The sequence below is a fragment of the Xyrauchen texanus genome, chromosome 31 (assembly GCF_025860055.1).
Source record: "Xyrauchen texanus isolate HMW12.3.18 chromosome 31, RBS_HiC_50CHRs, whole genome shotgun sequence".
Lineage (NCBI taxonomy): Eukaryota > Metazoa > Chordata > Actinopteri > Cypriniformes > Catostomidae > Xyrauchen > Xyrauchen texanus.
In genome coordinates this window covers 39,731,841-39,744,562 of record NC_068306.1, presented here as the reverse complement: position 1 = coordinate 39,744,562, position 12,722 = coordinate 39,731,841, and the positions used below count along the sequence as shown (strand labels likewise).

At 36.2% G+C, this 12,722-nt stretch overlaps 1 long non-coding RNA gene across 1 annotated transcript; it reads right to left on the bottom strand.

The window, feature by feature from the left end:
* Positions 1-3,124: 3,124 nt before the first annotated feature.
* Positions 3,125-3,857, bottom strand: LOC127625088 (uncharacterized). Its single transcript, XR_007968255.1, has 4 exons — positions 3,782-3,857; positions 3,629-3,694; positions 3,366-3,454; positions 3,125-3,198 (listed from the first exon to the last, which is right to left on the bottom strand). It is a non-coding gene; the product is annotated as an uncharacterized LOC127625088 (long non-coding RNA).
* Positions 3,858-12,722: the final 8,865 nt, after the last annotated feature.

Sequence of the window (12,722 nt, the reverse complement as noted above, 5' to 3'; positions counted from 1 at the left end):
AAAAAAAACTCAGCATTTTTCTGGACTGGTTAATGTTATTAGGTACACTAGTACTGCTGTGTTGACTCTGCTGTGAAAACTTGGAATTTTTAGTACCCAATTAACATAAAGAGGCTGACAAATTTATTTAACTCTATTCCTATGATGATGTCACTCACTATTCTCAGAGCTCATGTTGTTTTTCATTGTGTAACATGTTCGAGAAGGCTGTGAATTGTTAAAATACAAGTGTTAATAACTAAAGCAAATGTACACTTTTTATTTTAGTTAGCTACAGTAATTATAGCGGCCAAAATGATGTGAAATTGCACTGTTTTTGGTCAAAAACCTTCAAAAATGTTGGACAGAGGAATGCTTAACCCCCCCGCTGCTACTGTTGCCCACCCACATAAGCCCCCTAAAACCCCTGGGAAAACTCTGCATTTACAAGATCTGCAGACAAGAATATATTACCTGGTGTTAATCCATCCAGGGGCAATGTCAGCTTCCCCTCCTGTCTTGCCAGGAACAGGATCTTGTCAGCATAAATGGGTAGCCACGTTTCAAACAATTTTGAAGCAGCATCCCCATGCAGGACAAGAAAGTCCTGTGCAATCTATAAAATGGAAATTTTTACATTTTTAAAACCAATTCAATGTGACACACTAATAAAAGGTTATAAACAATGCATCCTCATAGGTAAGATCATATTTCCCTATACCTACCATACCTTTGGTCATTAGGCGAGGGAACTCTTCGAGGATCTGATCGATGGTCCAATTGTTGTCCCTAATCCACTTGGCCCTGTAGACTGCCGTGTTCTCCATGTAGGACTCTATCTGGCTGAGGGGCTGAGAATTGTTTCTCAACCATTCTTTAAGCTGTGATGCACGTTTGTCTGATATGGTACATTCTGTAAAAAAGAACAAGAAAGTTGTCAGTCACTGAAATATGGATGTTTTGCTTCATCAAATAATTTTTCAGTTTAATAATTACCTGGTATAAGAGCCCTTGCATCATCGGGCGTTTGTGGTGGTGTCGGTGCCGTGCTTCGCGGCCTGCTGGTTGAACTTCAGCCTAGGGCCAGCTCTTGGGATCAACTGGTTGATGGTAGCCTCATCTAAAAGAAGAAAACTCTCCTCATCAATCCCCTCCTCTGAAAGACAAAAATAGAAAACACAAAGACATCTGTTTTTACAACAGAGGAGTACAAAACTAAAATGTATAGGTAATTAAATGGAAGATATAGTAATAAACATGCATATTCCATCATTTGTTATTACAAAATAGAATGAAGCACTGAAAGTCTACAAAAGACATGTGCCCTATTCATCTATTTGAGTCACTTTGACACATTACATGGAAGCTATTGAAAAAAAGAGGAAATTGTATTTCATAAGAATTCATGTCTTAAAAGGGCTTGAGTAGCAATGCAGACTTGATATGCTGTGGATGGGAAAACAAATATTTCTTACCTTGAAATCTTTCAACAAGGTCTGTCAGCTGCCACTCTGTCAACGTGTCAGTGACAAAGCTGTCCATTGATCTGAAACAAACACAAAAAGAGGTTAAGCAAATATACAATTGCTATTGTATTAACTATTCAGATGTCACCATGCAAATGCAGACTAGCAGCAGAATGTAATCCAATGTGAAGATAACAGCCATTTTATTTAGCATCACAAAATATAGAAAAAACAATCCTCCCTCTCTCCCTATACAATTCATATGACAAATTCCATACATGTAAATTGTCTATGCTGCACAAGAATGTTTGTGGCTGCTCACAGCATAACCTTCAGGGCACGACTGTCAGTATAACAGTGTACAGCAGTGGTTGCTGTACACCTACAGCAGTCCCAAACTTTTTATTACATATTTCTCAACTGGCCCTTGTCCTTTGCCAGGCCGCCATTTTATATAAAAATTTGTTCTTATCTATTGTGGGTCACCACATTAAGTTACTTAAATAAATGCACATAAATGCATTTAGTCAGACATATCAGGTTATCTCACTGTTTTTACATACTTTAATCAGTCTAACACTGTGTTATGCCTTCGCATTTCACATTAAAAACTTTGGGGAAAAAGCGCGCTCATTCATAGCCAGTTAAAATAACATAGCTAAGTTAGCCAGGCCACCATTTTATTTAAAAAATTGTTCTTATCTATTGTGGGTCACCACATTACTTAAATAAATGCACATAAATGCATTTAGTCAGACATATCAGGTTAAGGTGGGGGAGAAAGGTCCTCGACTTCAAAAGACTGCGCCGTGGCAAAGCTACTTGCGTCACTCCAGTCACTCTCCATTTTAGAGTCTGACAGCAGCTGTCAATTAATCTGTCACTACGGGTCTCAGGTGCACGCAACTACAAATGTTTCATTTGTGAGTAAGAAAGAAAATACATTTCACCAAGTGTTCACACACATACAAATGGATGAAAAGCGCATGTTAACAAATTACGTTTATTTTCATATGACTCGATCGCTTTATATTATGAACAGATTGAATTTAGGCTTTTATTCACATATAAACATTGATCAGCAAACATGAACAGAAGCTCAAGCGAACCTGCTTGACGCACAAGAACAAACCTCATTGGTTCTCACTGAAGCTCAAATGTGCTGCATAACTCGAGAATGAACGTCATTGGTTCTCAAACGCATGCTTGAGCTTCCGTTTACCATAACTGACGTGTGAATTGATTAATGTTTATATGAACGAAAGAGTTATGGGTTTGTAACTACATGAGGATGAGTAATTAATGACAGAATTTAGATTTTTGGGTGAACTAACCCTTTAACCCTTACAGTTGGGGGGATCTGATGGCTCTGTTATGCTGTAAGGGCATTAAGCTGGGATGGTTTGTGGGGTATGGCATCACCTTTATGCTGAAGCAATGCACAAGCTACTTATAATCGTGCCATGTTAACATCTTGTGCAGATGTCTGGACAGTACTGATGCCTCCACTCTGAAGATAATCTTCGGCAAACTGCAAAATTACATTTTAGCAGATAACGATCATTTTAGTTACTTTTACAAGTAAATGCTATAAAATTGGTAGTATTAGCTACATAATAACATTTGTACAAACACATTTACCCTTAACACTAAAATGCCACAGCTGCTGGAGTCCTGCTGCTTGTTGTGCTGCATTGTGTGAACCATCCAATTTTCTCCCTGTTCACCACAGCCTCTCTTCTTCAAGAAATTCCTAATTATATAAAAAAAAGAGAAAAATAAAATAATATAACAGAGAAAGCATCAGGCAAATTCTCATAACATATAAGGCATCAAACTTTGTAAAATTGCAACGGTCAGCTTAAAATCTGATCAAGCTGTATGTTTTTAAAGCTAAAACATTCTCACAAGCACGGTTACCTCCAGTTCCGAAGTAATTTTCGCTCATAGGCACCTTCGTTTGCCAATGGATCTATCAGCAGAAGGACCTTGTCAGACATGTTGACGATCTAAAAATATTTAGGGAATTAATTCATATAAAAATATTTAGGGAAAAAAGTTATTCTCTCATCACATTATATGACATTTATATTTATTTAAGAGATTGTTGTTTTCAAAGCGACTATGAGCTCTGCATGTAAATAATATTGCAGTGTAGAATGAGCAATGAAAGGTAACCAAACCACTAAAATCCAGTGACTCCCAATGTTTACGGGGCACATCCACTCTTCTTCCAATGGAAATTTCATCTGAGGAATGGTTTTGAAATTTGTTATAAATAAAATTTGTTATTGATAATTTATACTGCTAGATAATAACTGTGACAAATAAATTACCTTTCTGATTCCCTGGAATTTATCAGAAAACAATGAACTAGCAACAACAGCACAGAGCTGGTGAACAGGTTTCTGTGAAAAACAATAATATTTTATTATGCAAAATTGGTAACACTTTACAATAAGGTTCATAGTTAACTACATTAGTTAACATTAACTAATAATGAACTGCACTTATACAGCATTTGTTAATCTTTGTTAATGTTAAACAGTAACAAATGTATTGCTCATGGTTAGTTCATGTTAGATAATATATTAACTAATGTTTATTAAATTAACCTTATTGTAAAGTGTTACCAAAAGTACAGTGCAAAAATATCTAAAGTGAGAAAAATATCTATAAAGTATGAAATATAATAAAGTATGAAAAATATCTAAAGCTTAATAAATACAAGTCCCACTTGCCTGTTGTTTTTTAATGAGAAGGTGCACGTATGATAACCTGCATTGAAAAAAATACATCAAACAAACATTTAGATTTTCTCTTTTGATACATTTTCAACACTGCAGTTTGGTCTCTTACGTCATCAGCCAGCCACTCAGTCCCATGCAGTGTACGGAGAGATACATCATACAGTTTATATGGTCCAACAACTGCTTCCACCTGGCCACAATCTTTTGCAGCCCACATCCTTCTAACTGTAAACACAACGTGAATGTTAAATCACTTACATATTTGACTGATATATAGATATTACCAACAAATTTGGATTCTTTAGAATGTAAATTCACTCTGTAGCATTAAGATTTCCTAATAATGCAATGATGCCTGATGGCCAAATCCATCAATTACAAATGGTATCCACGTACTTTTGTCAATATAGTGTATTTGAGAACCAGTGACCAACAGGTCAGAAGAGCCAACAGCCCAACATGAACAGTTTGAACAGGCCAAACCCTTTCAAGCAAACAATAAACTTGGGTACACTCAAAAAAATGATATGTTGGCTTTAATTAACTTTTTTGCTGAGATTCATACGCTAAATGTTAATGTCTGTGTGTGCATACATAAAATATTTTTTTAGAAGTTTCTTTTTTTTTTTTTTTTTTATTGATTTGGAAATGTGCATTTCATCAAAAAAGCTAAAAATGGTATGCTCTACAATGTCAGTGCTGCTATAATCCGTAAGGTAAATTTAACTCAGAAATTATGCTCTCAATGAGTTCAGTGATTCAGGTCAAATGATTGTGAAATATTGATTATGTCAAAAAACAAATCAACACCATCAGATCACGTTTTCTATTTGTTCGTCTGGCTGTTATAACTCACTTACAGCAGGCAAACACCATCTAAAGTTAAGAGCCAAGAGCCCAACTAAAGCAGACACTGATCTCCATAACGGTGACTTAAACATTCCGGTTTTCTCCTTCAGTGATTCTGCTTGTTATAATCAGGTGTCTTCAATAATGCTCAATCATCACTCAATTATTCACTTACTTCTCTCATTAACTTTAAACACTGCTTCAGTGTTCATTTAACACTGCTCAGAGTTTAACTGGGTCGCTTAAAATGACTTAATTCCATGATGCTGAAGTTACATGAACAAATTATGTTTGTTTAACGTAACCCAGTTATGTGGGACCTGTAACCCTGTTGACATAAAAAAGTTAATTAAAGCCAGCATGTCATTTTTTTGAGTGTAGGCCAAACAAATGACCAACGGGTCAAACATGCTAATATAGAACTCAGTAACTACAACCTCTTTCTTCTGCATGTTCCTTTGTATTCAGCGATGAGCCTTGTGGATGCTTCAGGATTCAAGATTGTTATTTGTTAGAGTTATACAACATAGTAGTGTAAACTACATCAAGTAGTTAGCCCACCTATAGTGTAGAGATTTTGCTTTTTACCTCGTGTGTGTCATCAGGGCTCTGAATGTTTTGCTTTGTGGCAAAATGAACAACTGAAGGCCTCTGTGGAATGGAAATGTCTTTAGTCATCCTTTCCAAATCCTGTTCAGTGGTCAAAGAAGGTGGGCTACAGGAAAACGTACAGGCCATGTTCTCTTTCGGGATCTTGTGTGATTCCTGCCTGGGGACTGGGCCATCATCAGTTTTGCTCCTCCTGTATGGCTTGATGTGGTTTACATTGTACTTGCTCTTTAAAGTTACACCTTCAGAATTAGACAATGTAACAAGCTTGCCACATATAGACTCAATGGTATAGGGTCCAGTAAAATCAGGCTCAATTGTTCCTTCTTTCCTTCCCTGCTTCCTCATGTTGAATAGAAGCACCTCATCTCCAACACCATACACAGTATTTTTGTACTACTTTTGTACTCTTTTTTTTTTTTTTTTTTTTTTTTTTCTTTCATAGGCCTGCTTCTGTTTTTCCTGAGACTGAGATGTTTTCCACAGTTGTTGTTTTTGCAGTCTCCATTGACTTTTTTTTCCCATCCAAAAATGTACCGTAAGTTTTCTCCTCAGGAAGAATTATGTTGGAAAGCTGAAATGAAAAGCATTTTTTTTTCTTCTAAAAATGTAAACCCACAGGAATTCTAAGTTATTAGGGTTGACGATTTAAAGTGTTAATTTATTTTGTTATAGAAAATAACACAAATTAAACTATTTAATTAATTTAACGGATTCATTTATTTAATTTATTTATTTTATGGAATATAAAATATCTTTTTAAGAATGTTAATAACCAAACTGTTTTGGTCTGTATATCTTCCAATTCAGATGCAGCTTCTGAAAAATAACACTTGGCAGTTGTAGCCTAAAGGTTTGTGTAATACATTCTGTTGAATCAAAATATTTCTTTCTGAAACTACTTCTTGAAATGTCTATTTGATGCTTTTCTCATTTAACTTTAAATTATCTTTTTGGGGGTAATTTTTCAGCCAAATTTGATGTGCGATTAATTAGATAAATCGGCACATCATATATTTAATTAGATCTTTAAAAAATGTAACCGCTTGACAGCCCATATATATATATATATATATATATATATATATACATATACGATTTTTATAGTTGATTTTGAAAACTAACTTTGCTAAATACTGTGCTAGAGCTCTGACAGCTTAAGAAAATGCAATTACAATTATTTTTACAATTATTTTTAAGAATCTTGCAGCAAACTTACCAGCATATCAACAGGAACCTCAGATGGGAAAACTGCCTCCCTCCCGTACATCAAAAGAAAAGGGGAGTGTTTTGTGGTGGTGTGGAACGTAGACCTTAATGAAAATAAAGTAGCATCCAAAAAGACATCTCAGTTGTTCTGCTTCTCATTGACCAATTTTGTGAGAGCTCTAAGATGTAATTAAGAAATGCAAAATAAACAAAATTAAGCCTATCCTAGGAATAATTAAAAATGTCTTTCTCCAACCATGCACAGCATAAAACACTGATATTAATTATATAAAATAGGATATTATATACAGTGAAAAAATAGTAATACATTTAATGTGTGAATAATATAAATTATACATGTTTAAAAGCAGTTCTTTTACCTGAAATCGAAGTGGTATGTGAAAAGTAATGTAACAAAACAAGCCTGTATCATAAAGCTGTACTAACAGCTTGGGGAAAAAACTTGCCTCTATGTTGTCATTTGTTTTCTCGTCCAGGCCATTGGTTTGGGGGTGATAGGCAGCTGTGACACTTCTTTCAATCGACAACAAATTACAGAGGCTGCTGTTGAGCTGAAACATAAAACAGTTACAGAAATAAAAAAAATAAAAAAAACAAGCAGAAAGGACAAATAACAATACAACAATAGTATTTGAAATATGCACATACTTCGTTCACAAATTCTCTTCCCTGGTCAGAGAGGATTCTTTTGGGACAACCATGTCTATATATAATCGAGCATATATGGCGTCCCACTTCTGCTGCTGTTTTGCTCTTTAATGGGAAAGCCTCAACCCATTTTGAAAAGTAGTCTGTGGCTGTCAGTATATATTGGAAGCCATCCACAGTCTTTGGGAGAGGTCCTGTCAAGTCGATTCCAATAAGCTCCCAGACAGCAGACACCTAAAAAGGTAAAATCAATATATTTATTCTTACGTTTTCAATTTTGTTTATTAATAGCTTGTATAATATCAAGATACCACTGCAAAAATGTACCTTTATACACTCTAATGGCTGTGGAGCAACCAACTGTTTTCCAACCCTCTGACATTCACTGCATTCCAAGACCTTTACGAAACTAGCTGTTAATATTTTAGCTACACAACCGTTTAAAACACAAACATAACTCAAACACATACCCAGTTGTCAATATCGATGGACATGCCAAGCCAGTAAAATCTGGAGCTTATTGCAGTGCGTGTTTTCAGGATGCCTGAATGCCCTCCAATTGGAGAGGAGTGGAACTCTTTGAAGAGCTTTCTTGCATCTTCTTTGGACTTGATGACTCTTCTACATCCAAAGAAGAGATCTCCTTCTGCAGTGAATATTGATTCAAGAACTACAATCATTAAGGCTTTCTTACCAAGACACATTTGCCTATTTCAGAAACTGTATTTCAGATACTCACCCTTTATTGTGAATTTGGAAGCGTACCTCCTTAGGTTTAATTTTTGGGACTTATTATACCCAGATGGGTATTTTCCCAGAGAGACGAAATCAAACACAACTGCCCACCTTTTCTCCATAGCTGTAGATAAAAGGCTAACTTTATTATTGTATATAATCAAACTGTAGGTGATATATGGTATCACTTTACTTGAAGGGGTGTGCATAAGACTGACATGACACCTTCATAACCATGACATGACACATGTTATGAATATGAAGTAGGGTTTATGCATGTTTATGACAACTGTCATTAAGTGTCATTAGCTCAATAATGACATTTTAAATGCAAATATGACATTGTTTAAGATGTCTTTATGACATCTTGACATAAACCATAACATCATAACCTGTCAGTGTCTTTGTCATGACAACTTAACATTAAATTAAGTTAAACTGTCATGTGGTTGGTTTTGACATTGGCTGTCATGAGGCATTATAACTGAGCTTGATAATTTTGCCAAAGTTATGCCTTTTGCAGTACAGATATTTGATCTCTTCAGCCAGGTGGGGGTCTTTAAAGTGGCAGATGAGTTCTGGCTAGGAAGGACACCTGCCCTTAAAATGCAAAACTGATCTCGTGTCGTAAAACTTTAAAACATAAAAGCCTTGCAGTAAAAAATTAGGATAGAAAGGCTCAACAACCAACAAAAGCAGGTAAGTTCATAAGTTCATATGGTAAGTTATGTCAGGTTTTTATGATTAGCAAACTTAGTTGGACAGTTTCATTCAGAGAACTGATGACTAACAGTAGAACTTAGCCTACTAGTCAACTGTTGTTTGTTAACGTTTTACATAATGTTATTAATATGCAAATGAAACACAAACAAACAGATCCAACATTGAAATGGCTGTTTATTATTGAATCAACAAAAAATTACAAAGAATGCAATGTTCTTTTACAGAACTCGGCATTGCCCATCTATGGCGCGAATGCATTTGTTTGGCGCCATTTGTACTACGTCATGTGCTCGCGTGAAATTGTAATGATGTGTAAATGATCCACGATTTGATCTTTAAATGTTATTTGTCGTTTTTTTTAATCGAGACGTTCTATGAAACAAATATCACGCATTTTAAATAATGATATTCAAAATGTAAGCACATTTCAATCCTTGAAAACATACAGGTTAAAAATCAAGAATTTTCCAAACTTTCAAAACTCTGAAAGTAGAACACACGATGAACGTAGGTCATTCATAGCTAATTGCTATATTATGCTGAAAATAAGGTGTGCATGCTAACATTTACACGTTCACATGTCAAATTATGTAATAAAAAAAGGATTAAAGATATTGCAATGCTCACTGTCAAGTCTCCAGAGCAAGGATGCATAGATTTATGGGCGTGGTAACGCAGAACAAAACTGTGAGTCTGCACATGCGCATAACCAGTAAGTAGCACATATCGATGGGTAGCACAAATCGTCAGAACACCTGCAGATAGCGGCTAAGCTAGTTCGCCACGTGTTCAATTTTAATGTAACGTTAGTATAGAAGCTTGTTTTTTCTTAGTTTTAAAGCAGCCTGTTTGTTAATTTTTGTGATAATTGTAATATCAATTGTATTAACTTGCTCTCCTCTCAGTTTCTAATAAAGATCAGGGCACAGGTGAAGTCACTGTCAGGGCATTGTGTTACAGCTCCATGAGGAAAGCAGAGAAACCTCACAGTATGAGTGTATGGTGAAGCTAGAATTGATAAGACAGCAGTTATAGGCTTGTTACTTTAATAGCCCGGTGTTCCTGGGGATTTAGCGAAGGTAATTCATGTTTATAATAACTCTTAAATGAGTGGCTAAAATTGGCAGGTGAGTTTACCTTGCTGGTCCCCATTTGGGTTACTGTATGCCTTCTTGTTCATGTTATAAGCTTGTTACTTTAATAGCCCGGTGTTCCCGATGTTCCTGGGGACTCGGCTAAGGTTATTCATGTTTAATGTAACTCAAATCAAATGAAAACAGTTATTGTAGGCAGGAAAGTTTCCCTAGCTGGTCCCCTCCGGGTAAAATGCGTTCTTATTCAAGTTTTCAACTCAGTCATTCGTTTAAGATGCAATCTTGTGTTATAAGTATTAGGCTATCATGATCTATCATGATTGGGCAATCAGGTACAGCTTGCAAACAACACCTGTGGTTGTTGGTTTAATGTGTCTGTTGGAGAGTTATCCCTGCCAGGGGATCTGTTACTCCCCCTAGACACCCAGGAACATTTGGCGTTGCTTGACAACAGTTTGAGGCAGGATAAAGAGCTCCAGCAACGATTTGTAAGTGTGCCGATTTCGTTTATAACGCCATAGGGTAATCTAAAAAGTAAAATTAAGATTGTACACTGCATATTCTACAGTCTGAATCCACAGCCTGTCACATTTTAAATTTATGAGAAGCTTCAGAGAAATGTAATTTGTAACACGTTTTTTTTGTATTTTCAGCTTCGATTTTTGGCAATCAAATGTGGGAGGGACCTAAAGACAACTGTGTGGCGAATGCTTCAGAGTATCTTCTCTAATCACCTTTCCATCAATACAACCTGGACTGGTGTAGGGGATAAAGCATGTTTTAGAGACATGTTCCTGAAGACCATTGTTCAAAGTAAGTTGGATATTTGTTTTATATTTAAGTAGATGTGTATGACCTTATGCCATTCAAATGGAATGACAGATCTTTATTTTCATCACTGACAACTGGAACTCTTTCTTTATCCTGCAGTCAGTAACATCAAGACTCCTAAAAAAGCCTGCTAAAAGTGTCAGACTACACTCACCCAATCCACACTGTTCACTGTGGAAATTGCTCTTTTTTTTTTTTTTCTTTTCGTGACCCTGCCTTGAGGGCAGCTCCTTGGATGAATATGGGATGGTTTGTCTTTTTATACAGGCACACGAGGAATCACTGAAGATTTGCAATTTGCACTGCCTCATTCTGGAGGTCGGGGAAAACTGTGATTCTTAGCCCAATACGACACGCAGACCCCAACCACTCCAGACATTCTGATTGGCTGTGTTCTCTACAGCCAGATTTTCTGCTGTTAATTGTATTTGTTCCCACTTGTTGTCATGTGTAAGTTGAATGTCAAAATGTATATTATACCTGTTATCCTGCACATTCTTTGATACCAAAGATCTCAATTATTTCATATACAATTTGCTGCTTATTTCATTGTTACAGTGCTTAACTATTCTATTTTTAAATATAGCTTGTAAATTCTAGATTATACATCTAATACTTGATATCTGCACATTATCTGGTATCAAATATTCTACTTACCATGACTTAAGTATTGGCTTATTTAATTCCATCAGTGCTTAACGATTCTATTATAGTTTGTAAATCCTATTTCATGCCTGATATTTGATATTGCACATTAACTAGTACCAAAAATTCTACTTTCATTCCATCAGTGTGCTTAACTGTTATTCTATTAAAAATAGCTTGGGAATACTATTTCATACCTCTGATACTTGATATTGCACATTACCTGGTACCAAATATTCTACTTCATTCCGTCACAGTGCTTAACTGTTATTCTATTGTTAAATATAGCTTGTAAATCCTTGTGCCACAGTTCAGCATTGCAGTTATAATGGTATATTCTACTCCAGAGCTTTACTCTAAATTATTACCACATATCCTATTGTTAGAAATTACTTGTAAATATGTTATACCTAATTTATTTGGTATCCTCAGGGTGGCCGCGGGTCCTTAAAAAGTATTAAAAAGTCTTAAATCACTTTTCCTAAAAATAAGGCCTTAAAAAGTATTAAATTGTCTTAAATTCAGATTGGATAGGTCTTAAATATGTTTGTGTCACGTCACCGCAAAGATGCAGGCAATCGTTCTTCCAGCCGGGTCGAATATTTTTTACAAGGTAACGTAATCTCATTTGCACATGACCTATCCCCTGACCAATCGGCTAACCTAACCTTAACCAATCGAGCTGCTTCGTGGGCGGGTCTTGGCGTGGCGGGATTCGTAATTTCGCCACAGGTAATATAGCAATGGTTGATAGCCACTTAGAAATATGGGGAAATGTAAATTCAATTACAAATGGCTTGAAAAAGAAGAGTATTCTTGGTTAAGGTCGGTGCCTGGAAATATTTATGAAGCGAACTGCATTATGTGTCGGAAGACTTTCAAACTTGGGACAATGGGGCTCAGAGCGGTGGAATCGCACGTACAGAGCAAAAAACACAGAGACTATGTAAAGACACGCCAGCAGCCCGCCATTGCTAGCTTCTGTTCCAACATTTCCACCGCTAGCAACGATGTTAACGCTACAACGCAGGATGTTATGATGGGAAATCCACAGCCAACAATGCCAGCTGACCTCCGCGCAATTTGTGGCTCTACGCCAACACTCCGAGCAGAGGTGATTTGGGTGCTGAGGACTGTTACAAGCCACAATTCATACAGGTCTA